The sequence below is a fragment of the Macrotis lagotis genome, chromosome X, assembly GCF_037893015.1.
Source record: "Macrotis lagotis isolate mMagLag1 chromosome X, bilby.v1.9.chrom.fasta, whole genome shotgun sequence".
NCBI lineage: Eukaryota > Metazoa > Chordata > Mammalia > Peramelemorphia > Peramelidae > Macrotis > Macrotis lagotis.
The window spans coordinates 146,824,147-146,850,897 of record NC_133666.1 but is presented as its reverse complement, the minus strand read 5'-3'; the positions used below and the strand labels follow the sequence as shown (position 1 = coordinate 146,850,897).

Here is a 26,751-nt window from a genome sequence, read left to right as displayed (position 1 = left end):
ATTTGCCCAGGATCATACAACAAGTATTGGAGGCAGGTCTGAACTCAGGTCTTACTGATTCCAGTCTGAGAGCTCTAGCCACTGCCACCTTCTTGCTTGAACATTTATCATAACATAATTTTTTTTTAGGCTTTACATATATAGCTACCTCACAAACCAATTAAACCTTCACAAGTCCACTACAATGATTATTCTATGGAATTTGCTGTAATAGGATTTGACCTTGAGGGACAACCATAAAAATCATAGAGCTGGAGGAACCTCAAGAGAGATCATTTAATCTCAAAATTCCAAGTCAGAAAAAAGGGAAAGGGAGTTAGTTTGAGCAGAAATGATTTCAGCTTTGAAAATGTTGGATTTCAAGTGAAGGGGGAACATGAATGGAGATTTCTTATAGACAGTTTGAGATGAATTAGAGACAGATAGGAAGGACCTAGTACTTTCTTCATTTTATAAGGGCATCCAAGTTGACTATTTTATCATTTCTCACCAGACTGCACTTTGCACTTTTCCATCATAGGTGTGCTGTCTTCCCCCTTTAGATTGTAAGCTCCTTGGAGACAAGGACTATTTCTTTTGCATATTTGTATCCTCAGAACTTAGCATGGTGCTTGGAACATTATAGGTACTTAAATATTTGTTGACTGATTGATTTGTCTTAGTTAATCTAGATTTATATCCTGGAAGTTGGATTTAAAGTGACCTCGAAATTTGAATTATATAGAATTAGCAGTATGTCCTGTTGTTAAAATGCTAAATGTGGAGTCAGGGAGACATGCATCTGAATCCTTTCTCAGATTCTTTTTTAATAGTGCAACCTCAGACAAATCATTTAAATACTCTGTGCCTTAGTTTCCTCCTTTTAAAATTAGTGGTTGTACTTGATCACCTCTAAGATCCCTTTCAATTTTAAGTCAATAATCTCATAATCCTAGCTATGTGACACTGGGCAAATCAGTTAATTTCTCTTTGCCTCAGTTTGTTTTTTTTGATGTGTAAAATGAGGGGATTATATATGATAAACTCTAAGGTCCTTTCCATATCTAAATCCAATGAATATAGATTGTGATTAACAGAATAGAAAACTGAAATTCAGGGGTTAAATGACTTATTGGAAATCACACAGTGAACAGTGGCAGAAGAAAGAGTGAAGTTCAAAAGTCTGTCTTCCATTAAGTCTATACCACCGTCTGTGTTCAGTGTATTATCTCAGACACCTGGGTATAGATGTAATTTTGTTGTTGTTTTGATTGGTGCTGAAGGGCTAGAGAAGGAATTGCTCTTGATTGGGTTGTTTGTAATGGCCTGAGGCTGGGTAAAAAAATCATTCTGTGCCTCCTTTGGCTTTTTTGTATATCCAGGGCATCTGGTGCCCCAATGTGGATGTGATTGGAGAGCTGAGTACCCTGAATGCCCTTTTAAACAGGAGCCCAGCATTCTAGAGTCAGCTTTTTTTTTTTTAAGAAACTAACATGTCTTGAACTTTGTAAGCCATAAAGAGTCCTTGGCAGGAAAAAAAAAAAGAAAAATCCTATTATTGCTGCTAGGACTGTGCCTAAAGGATTCCTCAGCTTGTGGCGACTTTCTCTTTCTGACACACCTGGCAGCTTGCCTTCAGTCCTCAGGCTGTTAGTCTCATCCTAGGGGCTGGGAACATTTTTACATGCCTTCACTTTCAGGGACTGAGGACTCAATTAAATGAGTATTTGTAAAAGCTCTTAGCACTATATAAATTCATATTCCTTTCCCCTTCCCTCTGAATAATCAATTATGGGTGCACTTTAAGAGTCCTCCACTTAATAGGGTTAGGGATTGGGTTTCTTCCTTCTTTCTCTTCCCTAATCCCTCAATCCACATGTATCCTCATTATTGTTGCTGGTTTGCTATTTCAATTATCCCTTATTAACTCCTCTTCTCTGTGGGAATCAGAAAGAATGATTTTCTGGGAATCAGGTAGCCTGCTTTATGTCATCATCATTATCTCTGTGTTTCCTTGGACAAGACAATTAACTTCTTTTTGCTTTTGTTTCATTATGTGTAAAGTGCAGATGATTTCTGAGATACTTTTGGAAGGGTATTCGTTCTAAAGTCAGAACATTTAGGTTCAAATTTTTGCCTCTAGTCTTCACTACATGCATGTCATTGGGCAAGTCATTTAATCTCTTGATCCTTCATCATATGCAAAATGTGTGTGCAGGGGAAGACCATATACTCTCTGAGGTCCCTTCCAACTTTAGATATATGAACCTATAGATATATTAAATGGGATAAAACATGGAATTTTTTTTCCCAAAATCTATCCCATATTCCCCTAACCCCATGGAAGCCCTAAATGAATGCTAGTTACCAGTATCATAATTTTTTTCATATTTGCTATAAATCAATCAATGGTGCTTTTTAATGGGGCTACACAGACAAAAAATAAATGAACTAATCCTGTCCTTGGGAGAAAAAGAAAGTTACCAAATGACAGCATTTGGTCAGTTTCATGTGAAACTAACTTCTCTCCAAAATTTAACTTCTTTATCCATTATAGACCTGAACTGAGAGACAACTGGACTTTTTCATATGGATACTAATTATAGAATTTTGTTTATCTCTTGTCAACAAGTATTCCTTTCCCAAACCAAGGCTGCTCCTAGCTATCCCCCAAATAGTGCTAGATATAAGGTAAATTTGATACTACTCCTTTAGACTTTTCCCACAATTTTAAAATGAGAAATCTAAAAATTGTATGAAGCTATAAGGTTTGACTCTTCTTTCCTTGCCATACTTAGAAACTTAAACACTATAGATATATCCAAACTCCCCAGGATTCTTTTAATGAAAGATGGCATTCATAAGTTTTTACTCAATAACTATTTATTGGATATTGATTATGCACAACATACTCTAATAGGAGCTACCTACAGAGGTTGAAAAGATGGATAAAACAAAGATTTATTGTCAAAATTTTAAATAGAAAAATACATGGTTGTGTTCAACTTTCCTTTTAACCAAAGCTACCAAAATATCTCCTGGGTGTCAGGGAAGTATGGTAGATAGATCAGTCTCAGAATCTAACTGGATTTGAGTTTCTTCTCTAATACAAACTGGCTGCATTATCTGAGCAACTCACTTAACTTCTCAGTACCCCAGGCAATTCTCAGACTATACATTGTAGAACAAATGATAGTCTGCATTAGTAGAAAAAGTTTTCTCATTTAGAAGTGCTTAATTCTAGTGAAATCAAAGATCTGATTTCCTACTCATCCTTTGATAATATTCTTAATTGTTTTTGTTCAGTCATATTTCATGACCCTATTTGTAGTTTTCTTGGCAAAGATATTGGAGTGGCTTTCCATTTCCATCTTTAGCTCATTTTTATAAATGAGGAAACTGAGATAAATAGGATTAAGTGATTTGCCCAGGGTTTCATAGCTGATAAATGTCCAAGGTCAAAATTGTACTCAGCAAGATCAGTATTCCTGACTCTAGGCTGGGTACTCTTTTCACTGGTTGGTCTAGCTGCCCCAGCCTCTCTCTATATTAGCACTATGTCAATTCTGTGTTGAATTTTAAGTTAGAAAGTGCCAGATTGAAAGGGGTCTCTAAGGAGTTGATATAGCAGGTGTTAGAATCTTGGAGGTCCTTTTGTAAATGGCCAAGAAGCAACAGGGTGCCATCAGCCATAGTGAAGGCCAAATCATACTCAATTCAACAAACATTTATTTGTCTTGTATTGGCAGCCTTCAACTGCCAGAGAATAATTCCTTTTTTGGGGGAGGGGGGAGGAAGAAAGGGTAGAGGGAAGAAGGAAAGCAGAAAACTACTCATAGTCCCCTGGAGAAATAATATCCAATTTCCCAAAATTTTAAAAAATGAGGGCCCTGGGCATGCCACTCAGAGCATACACATCCTGAAGAAGGGGCATAAGAAGAAATCTGCAGCTTCTGGGTGTTCTAATAGAAAATGCAACTGATTTGATGATAATGATGAAAATATGGTCTCAATCTCTCTCTCTCTCTCTTTCCCCCAAAGCCAGCTCTCCTATTGTTTATTGTGAAATTATGAGTCCAGAAAAGAGAGAACTCCAGTGAAGTGGCTGGTCTTAGTGCTCTTCTTGGACCGAGACACAGACCAAGGCTGCCAGGGAGCTGGAAGCCATGGCAAGTGCTTGTTTTCACATGGGGTTTTGGAAAGTTCATGCCAAGCAGTTTCTCTCATTCATCACTCTCTGCTCCATGTTTTTTTTTTTTTTCCATGTGCTCAGACCTGCAGGACTGAAATGAAGGTGAAATAACACCTTGCTGGAAGGCCTGTCAGTGGTTTCTGAGGTGTAGAAATAGTTCTCCAATTGAGAAAACATTTAGTTTGCCTCAGGCAACTGGATTTAGGAGAGTACATTTCAATTCCTTTCTTATTTGCCTAGGGATGTGGGATTACATTTTTCCCCTGAAGCTGAAAGGTATGTATCTTTAGCCCCTACAGGGTAGCTCTTCATTAAATAAATCAATGGATGATGGCAGTTTTTTAAAATGACCATAATTCTATTGTTTTGATAGCAAGAGAGCATTTTGAAATACCTCCCTTACATACCTATCCTGTCTTAGTTGGCATTATGGTTATTTACACACACACACACACACACACACACACACACATACACACTTTCCTGAATACATATATAGATTTGTGTATATATCTTTATTATTATGGTTTATGCATTCATCTACTTATATATCTGTCTGTGCTTTCATTTATTTAGCTATGCATTTATCTATCCATGCATCTATTTATCATCTATCTAATGATGTTTTTGTTCTTCATTTGAATATAATCTTCTTGTGGGCAAATGATGGTTTCATTAATTGTATTTGTATTACCAGTGTCCTTCACAGTTCCTGGAAGTCAATCAATAAGCCTTTATTAAGCACCTATTATATATGAACACTTTTAAATACTAAGGATACAAAGAAAGACAAGAGAATCCCTACTCTGCAGGAACTCACAATTAAATGAAGGCGATAACATGCAAAAAACCCATGTTCAGATAAGATATAGATTGAAAACAATGGAAACAATCTATAGTGAGCATTTAGTAGTCATTTAATAAATGTCTCTTGACTGATTGTATATACATCAGTATAGGGGTGTGTCATCATGCATAGCATGGTGGACTGGGAGTCAGGAAGAACTAGGTCTAAATTCTGACTCTGACATTTATCAACTATGTGACCAGAGGCATGTTACTTAACTCTATGAACCTAGTTTTCCTCTGTGAAATGGGGTTCATCATGACTGAATTATCTATCTTATAGCTTGTTGCAAGACTCAAGTGAGGTATAATGAAAAGGAATTTCTAAATGTTAAAAAATTCTATATTGACACCAATTTTTATGATGATGATAATGGTGATGATTTTGGTCATTAACAGGCATGCTATTTTTATATATGTCTTCCCCATCAGCTATTGCAGTATTCTGCTTATAGTGAATGCTTTATAAATGTTTGAACTGGACCATAAAATCACAAATTTAGAGTGAGAAGGAACCATAGACATGATCTTGTCAAAGCCTCTCACTTTACATATGAAGAATTGAGGACCAGAGATTTCCAAAGTCAGAACTTTGAATTGAGGTTCTCTGAATTCAAATCCATTGACTTTCCAGAGCACCACACTGCCTCTGTATGTTAGAATTTAATTAGTTTCTCCCCTTCCCCAAACTGAAAGATAAGAGTGGTGATAAAAGAAAGCCCAGTGAAAACCTACATTAGTAGTTTGTCAGTTAGGGCCCACCTTGTACTTTTTAGGTCTGTCCAGTCCATAGCACCAATCACACCATCATAGCTCCAATTTCTAATTGTGATGATTTCTGGAAAATTTGGCATGCCCTCTTCTTTGCAGATTTCTCAGGTAACTCTCTATAGTTTCCTAAGCTTTTGCTGTCTTCCAAGTTAACTTTCTTCTTCTTCTTCTTCTTCTTCTTCTTCTTCTTCTTCTTCTTCTTCTTCTTCTCTCTCTCTCTCTCTCTCTCACACACACACATCTGTCTCCTCCCCCCATGTTTCTTTAAAGTAAAAAAAAAGCAATTGAGCATGAACCTAAACATATTTATATACATGTTTATATGTGTTTGTATATACACATATAACACATACATGTTGAACACACATCTGCAAAAGCACATACAACACACATACTCACACACATAGAGAAGCACATAGCCTCTCTCATTCCTATTATTCCAAAGTAAAAACTCTAAGGTTCCCACAATTCTATTTTTATTTCATTGGAAAGAAGAAACCATAGTATCTCCTCCTTTTTTTCTTTCCCCTACTAAACTGCAAAGTTATGATGAGATTATTTTCTTGTCTTCTGTAGGAGAAAGGGAAAGTTTTATGTAGTAGAGAACATTTACACCTCTCCTACACCATTAGAAGGTCTGGAGCCAGAGCAAACTGCTTCTCTGATCTTGTAGACACCCTAAAAACTTGGGAACAGGAGGTCAAGTTGAAAACTCTCTTCTTTTTAACTGATGAAGTCCACTCCCCATCCTCTCACTCCAGAAAATCAAAGTACCACTGGACTGAAATCAAGACCCCTGACTATGACTCTATTTATATTTTAAATGTATGTGAGAAAGTATAAAAATCAGTCTTGGGGTTTTTGTAAACTGTAGGTTCAATATGTTGATAGTCATGGGCAGTTAATGCCAACATGAACTTGGACTGGATTGCCTTGAGAAGGGGTCTAAGTTGATAAGGTGCTAAGAATTGTATTTCTTCCTAGCTCTGGCAAACTAAGGCAAAATCAGAGCTATAATGTGGAATCTTCTCTTCCCTGATAAAGTATTCAATTCTCAGTCTTTTTTAGTGAGTTAGCCCCTTGGCAAGCTAGTCAGTTCAAGTTTTTGACAGAAAGACTATTAAATAGAAACACCCTGAGAGAAGCAAGCATAAATAGCAAGAAAGATGTCGTGTTCTATACTGCTTCTAACCTCTGGAGACTGGTACTCAGATTTAATAGTTGTGTTTTAGGAAAGACAGTGCCGAACCAAAGCATCCATAAGAATGTGATTAGGAAATCAAAAGGAATGTAGACCATGGATACCAGTATCAAAATGGTTAACCACATTGTTGATTTAACTATTTGAAAAAAATTAGCATCAAGTGTCCAAAGAACCAATTTAGATGGTGAAATTATAATTATGATGTGATATGATATTGTATAATTATGAATATGTAATTATACATATATATATATATATATATATTATGATGAGGATTTTAAAAAATGATCCCAAAGGAACTCTGGACATTTAGACTAGAGAAAAGAATATGAGGGGAACATGATCCTTATCTTCAAAGACTTGATAGACTAACCTGAGGAAGAAGCCTTAAAGTTATTCTGCTGAATCTAAGAATGCAAAAAATAGGGTGAATGGGTTAGAAGTTGCTGAGAGGCAATATTTCCAAGATTGATTGGAGGAGGAAAATCTCCCCTTCCCATCCTACTAAAACGTATGAATTATTAAAAATTTCTGAAAATGGAAATGATTGCCTTTAGAAGGTAATAGATTCCCAAGTAAATGCCCTTCATTTGGAGAATGGCTTAGCAAACTGTGGCATATGTATGTCATGGAATGCTATTGTTCTATTAGAAACAAGGAGGGATGGGAATTCAGGGAAGCCTGGAGGTATTTGCATGAACTGATGCTGAGTGAGATGAGCAGAACCAGAAAAACACTGTACACCCTAACAGCAACATGGCAGTGATGATCAACCTTGATGGACTCACTCATTCCATCAGTGCAACAATCAGGAACAATTTTGGGCTGTCTGCAAAGGAGAGTGTCATCTGTATCTAGATAAAAAGCCATAGAGTTTGAACACAGTTCAAGGAATATTCCCTTTAATTTAGGGAAAAAAAACAGATATCTTATTGGCTGATCTTGTTAAATCTTAGACTTCTTGTCTCTTCCTTAAGGATATGATTTCTCTCTTATCACACTCAATTTGGATCAATGTACAACATGGAAACAAAGTAAAGATTGACAGATTACTTTCCATGGGGGTGGGGTTGGGGGAGGGAAGCAAGATTGGGGGGAAAATTGTAAAACTCAAATAATATCTTTAATAAAAAAATAAATAAATTTAAAAAAAGAAGGTAATATATTCCATCTCTTTGGAGATCTTCAAGAAAAAGATAGATGATCTTTTGTTGGTGATGCGATTCCATGTTGAGATGTGACTTGGGTAAGGCATCTCCTGAACTTACTCCCTACTAGTGGTGTTGATTATTCTGAGACTAAAACAATATAAAAGGAAAATTCAGAACTTATTTCTAAAATATCACAGCTGCTCTTTGGGGGGAAGAATGTATACACAATACACATTCCTTTCAATTGAAAATACGAAATACTATTAAAAAATATTTACAAACTGTCTACAAATATCACATATAATTACTCTTTCAAAAGGATAACCATCATACAGGTTTCAAAACAGTTAACTTGACTGCTGATTTAGCTATTTAAGAAATTTAACTATTTGAGAAAATTAATATCTAGTGTCCAGAGAACCAATTTAGATGCTGAAATGATAATTATGATGTGATATGATATATAATTACAGATATGTAATTATATATTTATATTATGATGAGGATTTAAAAATAATTTCTCCATTACTCTCTTAAATCTAGACAATCAAGATAATAGTAAATCAAGACCTGATTTGTAGTATTTACTGAGTTCTGAGATGTTAATACTCAAACTAAAAATTTAACAATCTCTTCTCTGGACCAAAATCAAACTGACTCTAACATGCTTCTAGTTGAATCTTTTTTTCTTCAAATTTATAGAAGTGGTGCGGGAATCTAAAAGTCAAAGTTTTTAGCTGCTTAGAAGTGTAAAAACAGTCAAACTAGGAAGTTCCAATTTAATCACACTGTGTTAGTTGTTGGGGTTTTTTAAGGTGTTCTAACTGAATTCATAAAAAGAGATTCTTTCTCCACCACCTCATATGACTATGACTATCTTAGTCTTCATTGTGGAGCTAGACAATAGAGTGTTTGATATTGAAGAGCAGAGGGCTGAAGAATTTTTCTACAAGACATTTCTTTTCCCTGACTCTTGTTTACCAGCTCTGCCCATGCTGAACACTGTTTGGGGGGAAGAATGGCAAGGACTGCCCTCCAATTAGCCAGCATTTGCCTCTTATTGCATTAATCCGTGTTTAAATGAACATTTCTAGCATCTGTCAAAAACAAAGTAGTTCTTTGTAGTAACTTGATAAACAATTTGAGGGCATCCAATATTTCCAAATGCAGATCTAGGAGGATCTTTAGTGATTCATTCAATGAGAGAATTGAAAGACAGTAAAAGAAACAGAGTAAAGAATCCTGTAAGTGACAGACTTTTGGTTTTAAGCTACAATTGCCATTCTTAGGAATATCAAAAACTCTAACCATGCAATGTGCAGAAAGAACTGTAACTTAAATCTGTTCTAAATAGTGAATAGATGGATGTTTAATTATATTTCTTCAATTTTTATGCTTCTTTAAAAAGAGATTACTCTGAAAGCAAATACTTTACAAATTGAAGTCATGACATTTTATTTTGAATTCAGTATTAATGTTAATCTTGATCTTTGAGGAAAGCAATAAAGGATTATGTATTTTGCCATATCAATCATTGCATTAATATTGCATTTAATCAAATATGAAAAATTTAACTTCAGGGGGCATATAGACATTAGAATTGGTTTTAAGTATTTTAGAATTCAATTCTTTCTGAATTCTGTCTTACTACTTAAAAAGATATTTACATAATTACTTGATCTTATTAGGAAGGATATTTCTTTTGCCCATACAAATGGAAACTTTTCTGTCTTTGGTAATTTGTCTATTTTCTGCTATAATCTTCCCCTAATGGATTGAGCAAAGACTTTGAGTGGAGCTCACCAACTGCTGATATGCCTCTCATTTTTTTTTGTTATATGACTAACTCATTATTACTCAGCAATGGTTTTGATATCTTTTAAATCAATTCAAACATGCAAGTCACTTTTGGTGATGGTGGTCCTGTTATACCCATTATACATCTTTTAATCTTTGGATTATCTTTAATTTTTATTCTTTGAAAGGGTAATCTTTTGGAATCTTATATAAAATGGGTGTAGGTTGCTCAGGATGGAAAGATCTGAATGTAACAGGTATTATTGGAGAAAGTATTTATCTTGATTCTGCCCAATCTAATAAGACAAAAGTCAGTATAAATAAGTATAAAATCTTACTCTTGTATTCAAAAAATGAATGTTACAAATATATGAGAGAAGAGGCTTGATTAGAGAATAATCAATGAATTACAAAGTTCTATATGAGTCATTACTATGATAGTGGCATTGAAAAAGTAAATATGATTTTGAACTGTACTGAGGGACATAGTTTCTAGAAATCAGGAGGTGATAGTTCCTTGGTATTCTATCCTCATCAGATCATGTCTGAAGTATTTGTTTCATTCTGGATTCCAATGTTTAATCAAAATGTTGACTTGCCGAGAGCATTCTTTTAGTGAAGGATAGTAAAACATCTTGAGTTCTTGTGATGAATGAATTGGATATTTGGTCAGCAGAGAAAACTCAGGTAAGCTACCATTGTTGTGTTAAAATATTTGAAGGACTTTAATTTAACATGGAAGAGGGATTGGGCATGTTCATTTGACCTCAGAATGCAGGAACTCTTAAAAGCTCTGTGGAGGAATTAAAAAGAAACATTTAAGATTAGTACAAAGCCAATTTTCCAACAGTTAGAACTGCTTAAAAGAAAAAGGGGATGCTTTGGGAAATGGCTGTTTCTCCATGACAAATAGATGCTGGTGGATATGCTGAAATTACTTTTTTGGAATGGATTGGACATTTTGGATACTGAAGTACCTTTCAATAAAAAAAATCTGTGATTCTATGATAGCATACTACAACCATAGAAATTATTGTTTTAAGCAGTAGGAATCAAAATTTTATCATAACTTAACTATTTCCAAAACTTAAAGACATCATTGCCTTCAAACGTAATAATTTAAGGTCTTAATCAGAAAATTGGAGATTAATTGGATTAATTGGTAAATTCAATAAACATTTCATAAGCCCCTATGTTCATCTTCCAGGGATCATCATCCTTCTTTTCAACACTGTCAGGGGCAATCGCTATGTAAAGGTCTTAATCATCATCATGACACTTTCCAGCTAAGACCTTAATATTGACAAAACACAAATAAATAAATCTACAATGATTTTTATAAGCAGGGGTATTATATATCTTAAAGGATTAGAAAAAAGTGCTACAAGAATAAAAGTTGCCACTATTGTCATTTTACTGGAATCAGGAATTGTAAAGTTTCTTTTGTTTAGGTCTCTTCTACATACTTCTTATATTACAATTTTTAATCACTTTGAGTAAATGGAAATTAAATAACCTGCCTCCCATGAATTTAAAAAGTTTTGACCTCCTTCTTGTGGTTATTGTTCTATATTGGCTAAATTTCTGTAGAAAGTACTGTTACAGGCAGCTAGGTGGCATGGTGGATAAAGTACCGGCCCTGGAGTCAGGAGTACCTGAGTTCAAATTTGACCTCAGACACTTAATAATTACCTAGTTTTGTGGCCTTGCATAAACCGCTTAATCCCATTGCCTTGCAAAAATCTGAAAAAAAAAGAATGGCATGTTATAAATAGTGAAATGATAGTTTTATTTGCAGCCATCTTTCTTATTTACTATTTATAGAAATGCTTGTTTTATTCCATAAACTAAGGGGGGAAAAAATTTAAAAAGGGAAAAAAAAGATTATCATATGGGTAATCACTTGTTTCTCAATTATTTATTTCTTGTGATGATGTTAGTTGCTTATCACATATAACAATGTTGTCACTATTAAAATTATTCATGATTGATAAGAGAAATTTTTCTGTCTTATTTCTAATTCATATGTTCAACATTTTGTGTAATCATATTCTAGTCCTATTTTCACACTGAAATGATCAATTAGCATTTAGAAGATTTCAACAAGCTTTTCAAATTATTTCTTTCTCTTTATTATAGATAAAAATTAGAAAGACCATTGTTGTTCATGGTCTTTCTCAATCACAGTATACTGGTAGAAGGAAACATGATCCTTTCCATAGTCTTCACTAACATCTGGATTTTAAAATCATATTCCCTTAGTATGGTTATGTCATCCACTTTGTTGTGGACTTGCCACTGTAGAAGTATGTTGCCTTTTTTTTATGAGAATGCATCACTTATAATTGTGGGATTCACTGACTTTTATCCAACTTTAGACCCCTGCAGTTAGAGAAATGAATGCTGGTATCTGGAATAATTTCCCAGGCTCTTGAGCTGTGTCAACAGCTACTTTGTCAGATAGTGTTCTTTCATATCTATCTAGAGATTAACTTTTGGTACTAGTGAGATTGAAGTGGCTAAGGTGAAAGAAACAAGTCCATTTCAAAACCAAAACAAATTAGGAAAGCGAGAGGTAAAAGGAAGAGGATGAAGAGAGTACTGAGAGAGAAGGAGACCATTAGGGTCTTTGAGGTGCTATAGAAAGATTTCTGAAGAAAGGGCAGAGGATCGAACCCTGTATGATGTACATGTATGATCTTGGGCAAGTCATGTGATCTCTCTAGACGTTATGAAGGGGTTGGACTACATGATTTCTGGGGTCTTTTCCAGCTCTCTTTGATGCCCTATGATGAGAAAATACATTGGAATTACACCATGGAAATTAGTTTTCATTAATAGAAAAATTAGGTATATGTTGTTACCAGATAATGTGATTTAGTGTAAAAGTACTAAATTTGGACTTAGGAACATGAGTTCCAGTTTCATCTTTACCACTTACTAACTAGATGGTACAATGAAGAGGAAATGAACTTGGCATCAAAAACCCTGAGTTCAATTCCTAACTCAAGCAGGCATCAGTCCTGTGACCATGGGTACCTCTTACTGTCTTGTTTTGCTTTAATCTCCAAAATGAGGATAATAACTGCACCTACCTCCCAGGGATATTTATTGTGAAGACCAAATGAGTAATACATGTAGAATGCTTTGCAAACCTTAAATTAGTAAAATCTTTTATTAGGCAAATCACAGACTTCCTTGATCTCCATTTCTTTATCTATTAAATAGGAAAATAGAATTTGCTCTAGTTATTTTTATATGCTTGTCATAAACATTAAATAAAATAGGATTAATAAAATTATAAATTATAACAGTAAATTATGAAATTACTAAAATTATAAAGTATTAAATATATTTATTTCTCCATAAAGTGGAAAAATGGGATTTGCTCTTTATCCTATATATCTTACATGATTGCTATAAACATGAAATCAGATAGTGTTTATAGAAAATTTAAATTATAAAGCATTATATAAATATCACATTATATACAATAATAATATGTCACATAATATAATTATCTGATATCATGTTTAATAATAATATTTTAACACAATAAATATAAAAAACTAAACTATAAAATTTATGTAAAAATAAGGTTATTTTTGTGGTCTTTTGATATTATAGCTCATATTATAGATCATCAGGTTTAGAGCTGGAAGGGTTGAGAGATGAGGAAACTTAGATTCAGAGAGTTTAAGTGACTTGAACAGGATCATGAAGCTCATAAATGACTGAGGAGAGATTTGAACTCAGGGATTCCTAAAATCCATGCCTAATGCTCTAAATATTACATTACATTACCTAGAGATTAGATAGAAATGGTCTTAGATTGCTCTTACCCTTTTTCTTTTCATTTTTAATGATTGATGGCATTTTTTTGTAATGAAGTAAAGAGACTGGGATAAAGTATGTAAGCTTATGTATTATCATCAGCACTGCTGCCATTGAATCCTCATCATATATTTCAGGCTAGAGCTCCTTTATACCTTTAGGGTCAATTCTATAAATGATGCTTAACTTCAAATCTCTGGCATTTTATTACCAGCACTACCATCATAACAACAATCATCAGGATCACAGCTACCAGCACCACCGATATCATGAAGTCTACAAGTCTGAGCAACATAGCATAGTATTTTTGGTATAGACAAGCCTAGCTAAATCACACCTTTATTAAAGACAGAGTCCGCTTGTTATGTAAAGAATTGGCCTAAGTATAAACTTAGCAGTTTGCAGATTTTAATACCCCTGATCCATGTTCATCCACCCCACTAATAGAATGTGACCTCCTTGAGGACAAGTTCTATTTTTCTTCATTTTGACCTTATAATATCTTGCACATAGATGGTATTTGATCAGACCAGACTGTGTTATAGCCATATTTAAAATGAAAATATATCTTGGTAAAAGAAGCCCATGTCTAATGTCTAATGTCACAGGGCCAAGAACTGAGACCTTTTATCTGCTTGTCCAATCTTCTCTCTATACTTCTGCAATAAATTAAATTTTCTTTTCACCCATTCCTTTGTTTCAATAAAACCTTTTCTGTACATGTGACTTCTATGTTATGAAATATTTAAATATTCTCTGATTTCTTTATATGATTTTTTGGTATTGAACCTAGATTTCTTTCTTTTAAAATTCTTTATATGATAACTGGTCCAGTTCCATGCACATAGTACATAATACCACATGTTCAGAGCTACTGAACTAATAATATTGAGTACATCTGGTTTCCTGGTTCTTAGACATTCATCCTTCATAGTAGATTTGCCTGCTCAATAGTTATAGCTAGTGATGTTATGCTATCCCTTTCAGACATCCTATTTTCAAGGGGAAAATAAATTCAGGAAGCAGTAAAGAAACCAGGAAATTGTTTTTCAAATAAATCATGTTGAAATTATTTAGGGGAGAAAAGCAGGATTTTAGTGTCTACAAAATAGAGGGGGGAGGGGTATCAGATAGAAGAGTTTTCATGTTAGCAAAAAAGAAAAAAAGATTTTGTTATTTACATAGTCCTTTTAAAATTTCCCTGATCAAACTAGGCAAATGAAAATTTTTGAAACCTGAATTATTTTTTTAAATTAAACATATAAATTTTCCAAATTAATTTGAACACATAAGTGTTCTGATAAGTGACTAAGGAGAAATTTGAACTCAAATTTCTCTTACTTTAGACAAATCTTCTACCATGTCAGAACTCATTAACCCTCTTTACAAAATGGGAATAATAGCATTCTCAATGGTTTATAGGTTCTTAGATTTTAAACTAAAAAAAGGGACCTTAGGGCCCATCAAATTCAGCCCTTTCATTTTATAGATGGGTAAACAGAGTCTGAGAGAGGTTAAGTGATTACCCAGAACCATAGGTAAGTATCTGATGTTGGTCTAAACTCAAATCTTTCCAGCATCAAGCCATTGTTCTATCTTTCTCTTCTTCCCTAAGGAGCAAATGAATTAAGGAGTGTAAAAATATGAAAATTTTTTTGGTTTTTACGCATATTCTGCTTATACAGATGTAAGTGATAAAAAATTCAATTCATTTCAAACATAAGGAATAAAAAACTTAAATTCACTTTAAAATTCAAAAAACTTTACTGATTTCCACGATGCTAATTTTTGTATGTGCAAGACAAAGTAAGGCAATCTCTGGCCTCATTCTATCAGTGGTGATGGTAGGGATGGGTGGGTGAGATTACAGCAGTAGAATATAAAATGTACGCCAATAATTGTGATGATAGGAAAATTGAGGCATGAGAGAGAATCTTAAAGTTTGGGAAGGTCAGGAGAAACTATACAGAGGAGGTAGCATCTGTATTCTTCCCTGAAAAAAAAAGATAAGGGTAGAGCTGAAGGTAGAGCTGAAGAGGGAAAACATTCTCCAGGTACAGAATATTTCGTGTCCAAATGTACACTGGTGGAAGATAGAGAATGGATTTCAGGACACAGAAAGTAGGCCTCTTTCCTACCCTATCCTTTGAGAAGTCCTCACATAATTCAGCAGATAGAGGACTGGGTTCTGTTTGCTGAATTCAAATCTGGCTTTAGATACTATGGGTAAGTCACTTAACCCCTGTTTGCCTCACTTTTCCTCAACTATAAAATAGGCATAATAAAAATCTCAAGGTTATTGTAAAGTTCAAATGATTCTTCACTTTACCTCCCTTTCACCCTCCTTTCTTGCCCTTTCTGTGACTCAACCCTTCCCTTTCATTTAGTTTGTCCCTCAGCCCCAGTTGCTCCCACCATTAGATGAGGTCGTTATTCTAATTCTTTTTTGATGAAATTGAAAACCCACAAAACTTTCCTTGATAGGCTGTCAAGGTCCTTGAGGTTTTTATCAGTCTCTGAATCAGGGTTCTGTCAGCTTTACTTATCTCATTCAAGAACCCCTGGATCTTTCCATCAGCTCTTTTAGGTGGGGGTAGAGAGAAGAGGACTTCTGGGTTTCTCCAATAATTTACTAACTTGATATTTTTTGATGTGCCATCTCCTTCAATTAAAGTTTGAAATCTTTGAGACCAGAGACTGTGTTACTTTTTTTAAAAAAAAACCCTTTTTGGTGTTTTTTTTGTAAATAAACTTACCTTGCACACATGCTAAACATTTTATAAATGTTATTTTGTTTATTCATTTATTCATAAGCATTGTGAGAAGTGGATGGTGGAAGGCAGAGTGGAGATCTCAGGGAAAGGCAACTTGTCCTCATGCATTTTTCATGCTACTGTCATAGCTTGCTCACTGTGATACCTCTAAAACCACATGAACCTGTGTACTCCTGTCATTCCATAACATGATAGAATGTATTTAATGACATAGTAGCAACTCTTCACATGAGCCTTTGTTGCTGAAAAGACTTAGGTTGCTTGCCTTGTCAGCAATCTTGTGGAATGAATGGTTCTAACTAAATGAGGAGTGAAGTTGGAATAGCCGGAACAAAGTAAAATAAATTTTATGAGAATATTAAAATTTATGATTATTTTATAACTTTAAAAACTTTTGTTTTTTACACAAATTCTTTAATTTTTCATCATGAACCCATACTTAGCACATTTGATATTTTGTGTTCTTTTGCTAAACTATTCTCTCCCTAAGCCTAGCACTGATGTATATAGCTCCTAGAATTTCAAAGGAGTTCCAATCAGGAGAATTCCCAGGCCATTGAAGCCACTTTCTGTGATAAGTAGCATGAATCAAGGTCAGACAGCAATTCTATTTCCATTTGGAAATTTCTGTAAATCTGAAACAATTGTATTTCTTAGTATTTCAATGTATTTGTTAGAATTTATCATTGCTTCAGTTAAGATAAAACTTCCAGTTCCAGTGTAAGAAAACAAAACAAAACAAAACTGCAGCCAAATCATTATGCAAATGGGATTTTTTTCTGAAGATGTCCAAATCAATTGAACTTCTGTCATAGTTCTGGTAAAAATTTAATTTTTAATTTAATTTAAATTTAAAGTCTCAACAGTAAAAGTTATCTTCTTTCTTACAGTTATTGATACTCCAGTCTTTGTGTTGTGTTATCCATAATGAGCACTTTTCCCCTCCCTAACAATGTTTAATAGCTGTTTTTAAAAAAATTCTTTTGTCTTCTTGATTTTTTCCCAGTCATTCAATCAGCAATTATCTATTAAGTACTTATGTCCCAGTTAGTGTGCTAAGAATTTCACAAATATTATCTCACTTGATCCTTATAACCCTGCAAAGAAGGTGCTGTTATCATTCTCTTTTTACAGTTGAGGAAACTGAGGCAGAGAGGTTAAATGACTTGCCTAGGGTCCCACAGCTAGTAAGTGACTTAGGACATATTTGAATTAAAATCTTGCTGATTCCAGATCCAGTGCCCAAGCTTCCTAGACTTATTCTCTCAAAAGAAAATTTTAAAAAACTCACACCAACAGCCTCTACAATATCTCTTACAGTTATTAAAGTATGCTCCTTAAGGGTCATAACTTTTGCATGTTTCCTTGGAATAATATTCATTCTTAAAAATCTACAAACTTCAAAGCAAAACAAAAGTAAACAATGAATTATGTATTTGACATGATATCCACTCAACTGACAAAGGCCTAACCGAAGGACAGAAATTCAGTTTAATCTACTTAAATAATTTTGAATCAGCCTGATATCAATACATTTACACGTGCATAACCACTGTTAACACAAAATGAAATAAAACTAAATTATTGTTTATCTCAACTTACCCACATATCCCCATACACTTGGTTCAATTGAGAGCTTTCCATTTTTAACAACTTCTGATTTTAGAACCAAATTCCTTCAAAATTGTCTATTCCCTTTTTTATGCTTATCTTTACACCAAATTGTTTAAGAGAGGAATTTAAGAGAGTTTGGTGTGTTTGTAAATTGTAACTTTTTTTTTTTTTAGATTTTTCAAGGCAATGGGGTTAAGTGGCTTGCCCAAAGCCACTCAGCTAAGTAATTATTAAGTGTCTGAGGTCAGATTTGAACTCTGGTACTCCTGCCTCCAGGGCCAGTGCTTTGTTCACTATGCCACCTAGATGCCCCAGAAATTGTAACATTTTTAGAATAACATTTATAAAGTTCTTTTCATATGATAACTTTGGGAGGATTTGTGGCAATTTAAATGGCACTCAGACAGTATGGCAGCAAAGTGAGTAGAGAGTCATGCCTGGAAACAGGAAGGTCTGAGTTCAGATCTCATCTCAGACACTTATTAGCTGTGTGATCTCAGGCAAGTTACTTAACCCTTTATCTCAGTGTTCTCATCTATCAAATGAGCCAGAGAAGGAAATGGCAAATCTTTCCAGTGTCTTTGCCAAGTAAACCCCAAATGGAGTCACAGAGAATCAAGACACTACTGAAACAAATGAAAGACCACAAAATATCACTAATACTTTTTTCCACTGGTACTTGATACAGATTATATAACCTCAGGACATTATGCTGGAAAAATCTTTAGTGCCTAATATGGTCCAAACTCCATAATGTGTAAATAAAAAAGCTCAAGCCAAGAGAGTCTAGTTGATTTGCCTTTGTTCCCATAGATAGTATGGGTCAGAGTTAGGATTCCAAATAAAGTTTCTGACTTCACATCAATTGAGGCAGCATGGTATTGCAGTTGATAGAATCCTGGACCTGGAATTAGGAAGATGAATTCAAATAAAAATAAAAATATTTACTAATTGTGAGGACTGAACAAATCACTTCACTTTTGCCTTCCTCAGTTTCCTCAACTGTAAAATGCGGGAAATAAAACTCTACCTCCTAGGATTCATGAAAGGATACTTGTAAAGTGCTTTTTTGTGATATGTAAAGAGCTTAACACACTTGCCTGGCACAGAGTAGGTATGTAATAATTGCTTATTTTCTTCTCCAGTATACCATGTTGTAACAAAGAAAAAGGGCTCTGTGAATAGCAGGTAGCTAAATGTGGTTGTTATATAGTAGGTAAGGAGATTAATGAAGACACAAAATAATAATTATGTTGTTTCCATTCAGGCTTAATTTTTGTTCCTCGACATTTAGGAAATGGAACTTTGGGAAATGAAATCAGTGAAAACAAGGAAACTATTTCTCTGTGCCCCATAGTTAAACATGGCTTCATTGAGATGTCAGAAATATATCATTTATTGTCACAGACCCTTCTGGCAAGGAATGAAACCTGTATAATCCATCACTCCTGAGATTTTTTTTCCTTCAGGGACTATGGCACAGGAGAAAGAATACAAGTTTTAAAATATAAATGAAGTCTTTCCATTCATGGAATTCTCCCAATCCCAGAATGTGTGTTTTTGAAAAGAACAAAAGTTTCAGGTTACATGTGGCCAACCATCCTTGGTGCACATGATATTTTGGTACTAAAATGATCACTGAGATATTCTTTGATACTATAACCCTAGGTTATGACAGAGCAACTTAGAGGTAGGACATTGAGGTAAAATTCCTTGTTACCCAACAATTACTGAACTCTGTGATTATATGAGTATGCAACAAATTTTAGAAATGACAACACTTCTGCAAAATACTTTAGTTGTTAAATATTCTGTATATACTTTGTCTAGCCTTTGAGGATACACACACACACACATATGCACAGATATATAATATATAAATATAATATATATATATATATAAATGAAATAAAAATCCCTTATCTGAAGAAAATTATTATTTAAAAGGTGGATTCTTTTTCTTATATTGAAATTTCTTTTAAAATAAAGATTTACTTTTAAAATTTATTTTGTAAAGCTCTGATTTTAAAATTCCCTCTCTCTTTCTAGCTATTTCCCCATCTATTTAGAAGGGTAATGAGAAAATATTTTATATTGCAGTTTCTTTGCAACACAATTTATACTATATTATTAGAAAAATTCTCCCTGTATTGAAGAAATTCCAACTGTGGATAAATCCACATTCATTTGTGTATTTGAAAATATGATACTTATTATACATGTGAAGTCACATAAAACATATTTCCATATTAATCATTTTGCAAAAAACCCCAAGAAAAATAAAGTAAAAAGATACACATCAGCCTGTATGGGGAATAGAATAGAGGTACTTTTTTTTTTATCATGGTCCCTTTGGTAATCTGGTAAAGCTATGGATCCACTGCCAGAATAATGGTTTCAAAGATACAGTATAGAATACAAAGGATTACAGAGGAAACTTATTCTATAGTAAGACAATTATCCAAATATATTTTGGAAGAACAAGGTAGCAGAACCCATGTTAAGAATTCTTTAGGAGAAAGGAGAAGATAGGCACACAAATGTAATACAGAACAGATTCGGTATATATATTAGAGGTGCAAACAAAATACATTCATTGAGAGCTCAGAAGAGAAAGACATCACTTTCTTTTCAGATGGTCGGAAATGGATGGATCTTGAAGAAAGGTTAGAATGGTTGGGAAAAATGCAGGTACAGAAAAGAGTGAGCAGTTTCTGTGGAAGCAGCAAAGGCTATTGGGATTATGACATCAATTTTATCCTTTTTGAGTACCCATAATATGAGGCAGTGTGTGTGTGTGTGTGTGTGTGTGTGTGTGTGTGTGTGTGTGTGTGTGTGTTGTGTATAAAACGAACAGCCCCTCCCCTTGAGGAACTTGCATTCTAGAAGCAAAAGCATGTACACATATGACTATACATAGGAAAATATAAAATAAATGCAGTGTAATTTAGGAAGAGGTAAGACACTTGCAATTGGGAAAGAATTTTATTGAAAGTGGAACTTGAATTGTTAGAATTCTGGTTTAAATCTAGATTCTATTATGTACCACTTGTGTGATCTTAAGCTAATCACTTGGCTTCTTTTGATTGCCATTTTGTCAAGTATAGAATTACAAAGTAAAACTAGAATACTTCTAAGGTCATTTCCAATCCTAAATCTATTAATTCATATGGGGGAAAAATCATGTATTTATATAAGTGTTTGTGTAAGTGTGTATATCTGAGAGAGAGAGAGAAAGAGAGAGAGCAAGGAAGAGAGGAGGAAGAGAGAAAGAGTGAGAGAGGGAGGGAGAGAAAGAGATGCAAAGGCAGAGGGAGTCTTCAGTGAAATTATGAAAATCATTTTTGAACAAATATTGATATAACTGACTTGTTAACAAGATCCACATGCAGCTATACCTCCAAAATATAAGTTATCAGAATCTGAGCCTCTTCATTAACTTTGTTTGCTTTTCAAGGCATACCTGACCACTATTTTGGATTGTGCATGTGTCCTTTGGCAGTTTGGAATTTAGGGCAGTGTGGAATGAGTTCTTTATAAAGAAACCTTCAACTCTATTTTTGTCCAATGCTATTGCCCATACCTTAGCTCAAAGCTGTGGCCAATGCACAGAATGACCTCACAGTTTTGTCATTTAACTACCTCTGTAATTTTGGGAAAATTTCTTTATCTAGGATTCAGTTTCCTCATCTGTTTGGCTTATTTGGCCTCTAAGACTGCTTCCTATTTAAGTGGGGATCTAGTTCATTGGATTTAGACTGGTCAAATATGTAGTCTTTGCCTTTTAACTTCTTATAAGATGAACAATGAATATCAACCTTTTGGACTGATTCATATCAATATAAATTATGAATTATACATTTGAAAGTCATCTATACATCACCAAACATTTATTAAGTACTTGCCATATATCAGCACTCTGCTAAGTGTGAGGGATTCAAAGAAAAGCAACCCTAACAACAGTGCCTGCCCTCAGAAAGCTTTAATGAAGCAAAACAACACATACAAGATATATGCACCCTGAAGAGGGAGACTCTATATCAATTGCTGGTCCCAGGGGCAAGAAATGGTAGCATTTAAGCTGAATCTTAAAGGAAAATTGAGATTGAAAAGGTACCATGAGGAGGAAGAACATTTCTGGCATGAGATAGAGTGAGAGCAAAGGAGAGGAGATAGAATGTTTTTCATAAGGATCAATTAGTAGTCTAGTCTGTCTAGACTGTAGCAGGTATAGAATTTAGTACATACATACATACACACATATCAATTCTATGAAATGTTTGTATGTATTCAAACCCATACTATTCAAAGTTATAATGATTTAAATATGGTCACTACTTTCAGCCCTAGGGAAATATGTAGTGGGATATCAAATACAGTTATCCCCTTCACGATCGAGGGGGTTAGGGGCACTGTGTCCTCACAACTGGAAAATTCCCTTAAATTTTTTTGAATTTCTCTTCATATTAAAGAAGTCTGAATTTTTATGAACTTTTATAGTACCTTACTGTAAAATTTTGTTTGATATTGCATAATACTACACATTTAAACTTTTTCTGTGTTTTCTGCTGACCTTTGTCATCTGTCTATAACTTCTGAAAAACTCTCCCCAAAATTCCCATTGAATATCTTCTATTGACCTATGATACATTGAAACCACAGTGGGGGAAAGTCTCCAGGTAAAAGGAATAACTGTAAAGAGAACACCTCAAGCTTTCATTATTTACTTTAATTGGGACCTAGCTGTAATGTGTAAAGAAGATTGGGAAAGATGGGAAGAGGTATTTTTATGAAGATATTTTAGTGACTGGAGGATGAGGAGAGTACAAGAAAGGCCTTCTTCAATTTATTAAAACATTTAGAAAAGAAAAAGCTTTAATAGTTTAAACTGCACTAAAACCTATAGATACTTACATTGCCTTTTCATCAAAAGAATTCTAGAGATAAGTAGCAAGGTCTTATTAACCCTTTACAGCTGAGAAAACTGAAGATAAGTGAGGTTGAGAGACTTGTCAAGGGTCACACAACTGAGTGTCAACTGTAGGAATTAAAAGAAGTTCTTCCTAATTCTAAATCCAGTATTCTGCTTCTCTAATTAATCTAATTAAGGACTGCTGGGAGAAAGTGCTGCAAAGTAGAGCTTAGGTATTTCTTCTTAAGGGAAAAAAATGACAACAACATAACTTGCTAAGACCAGTATTTGAGAGTTTCAGGTGATTTTCATAGATCATTTCTAATATATTAATTGAAGAATAAGTCCTCTCTCTCTCTTTTTTTGAGCAAGTATTAACATTTATTTATCATTATTATTTTTGTGCTTTTTATAGGGGTTTGTGAGGCAAATGCAGTTAAGTGGCTTGCCCAAGACCACACAGCTAGGTAATTATTAAGTGTCTGAGGTCAGATTTGAACTCAGGTACTCCTGACTCCAGGGCCAGTGCTCTATCCACTGTGCCACTTGGCTGCCACTGTACTTTTCTTTTTTAAGAGAAATTTTATTTATTTTGAATTTTACAATTTTTCCCTTAATCTTGCTTCCCTCCCCCCCACCCCCCACAGAAGGCAGTCTGTTAGTCTTTACATTGTTTCCATGATATGCATTGATCTAAGTTAAATGTGATGAGAGAGAAATCATATCCTTAAGGAAGAAACATAAAGTATGAGATATAGCAAAATTACATAATAAGATAGCATGTATTTTTTCTTTTTAAATTAAAGGTAATAGTCCTTGGTCTTTGTTCAAACTCCACAATTCTTTCTCTGGATACAGATGGCATTCTCCTTTGCAGATACTCCAAAATTGTGCCTGATGGTTGCACTGTTGGCAAAAAAAAAATGTGCATACCCTTTGATCCAGCAACATCACTACTGGGTCTATACCCTGAAGAGATTATGAAAAAGGGTAAAAACATCACTTGTACAAAAATATTCATAGCAGCCCTGTTTGTGATGGCAAAGAATTGGAAAGTCCTCTCTTGATGACAATGTGCTTCAAAAGACATTTCTTTGAGAAATGCTATGTCATGTGACAATATATGATTTTGATGTAGATAGGAAAAAAATAAATCCTTTCAGTTTCTAGATCATTTCTGGCAATAGGCCATTAGTAGTAAGAATAGGGGGAAAAAGTGAAACTGGTATTTTATTGCTAAGTGTGAGGGTAGAGGGGGCTAAGGGTATGGTGAAGAAGGGGAAAGAAGAGGGCAAAGCAGAGATTTTTAGTACAAATTTACACAAGGGAAGACCCAGAGTCCATTGCCAGAACATGATTTCCAATTTGTTTATTTAGTCCCATTATCTGGGTAAAATGAGCTGTCAGTGAAACCGCAAGTATGATGCTGAGCTGTGGCCTTAACCACAAAGAGGTTGCGATATTTACTTAAAGAGCCATGATCTCTAAGCTAGCCATTTTTATTGAAACAATAAAATATTCATTGTGTTTGGACCCTTTGAGGTTAATGCTTCGGCTATTGTTATCCCCATTTTAGAGAATAAGAAACATGGTTGAGGAAAGTTGTCACTTGTCACAGAGATAAGTATCATAGATGAGATTCAAACCTAAACCTTCCCAACTCCTCCAGAGGGTCCAGAGTCTATGCTTACAACACCTAGCTAGGATAATGAAGTGCTTGCATTACAGAGAGCAGAGAGGATTCTTGATTTAATTGATATGAAAGATAGATTCACATTCTCTTTCTACTTCAGCTGCTCTTGAGATGCTGACCTGTATTGGAAGAGAGAATTTTCTCAAGGAGAATAGTTCTGCCTCTTAACTTCCATAGCTCCCATCAATCTCAGTGAAAAACCTCTTCTACTGAGAGAAACCTTTCCTAGCCCTCCTTAATCTTTTATTTATTTATTATTTATTTTTATTTTAGGCAATGGGATTAAGTGACTCATCCAAAGTCAAACAACTAGGCAATTATTAAGTGTCTGAGGTTGGATTTGAACTCAGGTCCTCCTGACTCCAGGGCCAACACTTTCATCCACTTTGCCACCCCCAGTCTTCCTTAATCTTAATACCTTCCCTATGAGGTTGTTCAGTCATATTCAACTCTTTGTGACCCTCAATTGGAGTTGTCTTATCAAAAGTATCAAGGTGGTTTACCATTTCCTTCTCTGTTGGGTCCCTTTCTGGACTCCCTTAGCTTTCCCCAGGTGAACATTGAAAGGGCAGGAGACAAGGAAAACAAGTTCTCCCTTTGTACACCAAGGTCTCAGTTTATTTGCCAGAATACAAGTGCTTAAATATCCTTCCCAGTCTCTAATACACTCCCACTCCTGTGGCACTTAGTAAAACAATGTTCTGGTGTTCAAGGGCACCAGGTGATGAAGATTTACAGTATTCCCACACACAACAGTCCCTAACACTTCTCCAATCCATTTTGCAGATGAGGAAACTGAAGCAAACAGCATTAAGTGACTTGTCCAAGGTCACACATCTAGTAAGTGATTGAGACCAGATATGAACTCAGGAAAGATGAGTCTTGGACCAACACTCTATCCACTGCCCTAGCTGCCCTCCTTGTGAGATTACTTTTCCCTCAATTTATCCTGTATGTTACCTATTTATGAATAGTTGTTTTCAAGTTCTCTCTCCTACTACTTTGTGAACTCCTTCAAAGTAGGAACTTTTTTTTAATCTTTCTTTGTATTCCTAGTACTTAGCACAATGCCTGGCCTATAATTGCTTAATACATGCTGGTATACTAATTGGTAAAATTAAATCAAAGTCCTTATCCTTGTTTTGAACTGGAGTTGGAGATGTTTCTTTGCATTAAATATGAAGGAAGATATCTGTGAATGCATTCTGTCTTATGTTTCTTGTAGCTCAGGCAGTTCGCTTAGGACCTTAATATCCTATTGGCCTTGTATTTGAAGCATAGAGTAATTTAATCTATTAATCAGTACCTTGGCCTCTTTCCCCCATTTAATGCCTCAATTATGCAGACAATAGCAGTCTTAAAAACTTCCCTGAATGAGTCCATCAAAACTGACTCACCAAACAGTAGACTTCTGATTTCTCTCTCCCTTCTTCTCTTGGAGATGAGATAGGTAATGGTTGTACTAATCTTTTGAATGCATTATGACTAAATTAGTAATTGACAGGAAAAATCTTTTAACAAAGGGGGGCACTTAAAAAAAATTGTAAAGGTTTTCCACATTGGCTGGTAATTTAAAAGTTAAAATGGATCTAGAGTCCTCAAGGAGGGGGAGGAGGGGAGAAAAATGAGATTACTTTCTTTCTGTTATGGTCATTAAGCTTGTTGTAAAAGGAATTGTCCTCCCAAGTCTCCCACCCTCAGGAACTTTAGATCCCATGTCAAAAATGCTTTGTCTAGAATAAGCCCCAGCTAGCTGCAGAAAGGAAAACTATGCCATCTGAATTACAACCTAGCCAGATGGTGCAGTGGATAGGACACTAGTCCTCGAGTCAGAAGGACCAGAGTTCAAATTTGGACTCAGACACCTGATACTTATCATCTGTGTGACTTTGAGCAAATTACTTAACCCTGATCGCCTCGCATCCTGGGCCATCTCTAGTCATCCTAATTCATATCTGGTCACTGGATACAGATAGTTCTGGAG

At 34.7% G+C, this 26,751-nt stretch overlaps 1 protein-coding gene across 4 annotated transcripts in view; it reads left to right on the top strand.

Annotated features, from left to right (window-relative positions):
* Positions 1-26,751, top strand: part of PCSK5 (proprotein convertase subtilisin/kexin type 5) — a 594,760-nt gene that overhangs the window by 95,567 nt on the left and 472,442 nt on the right. The window lies entirely within an intron of this gene.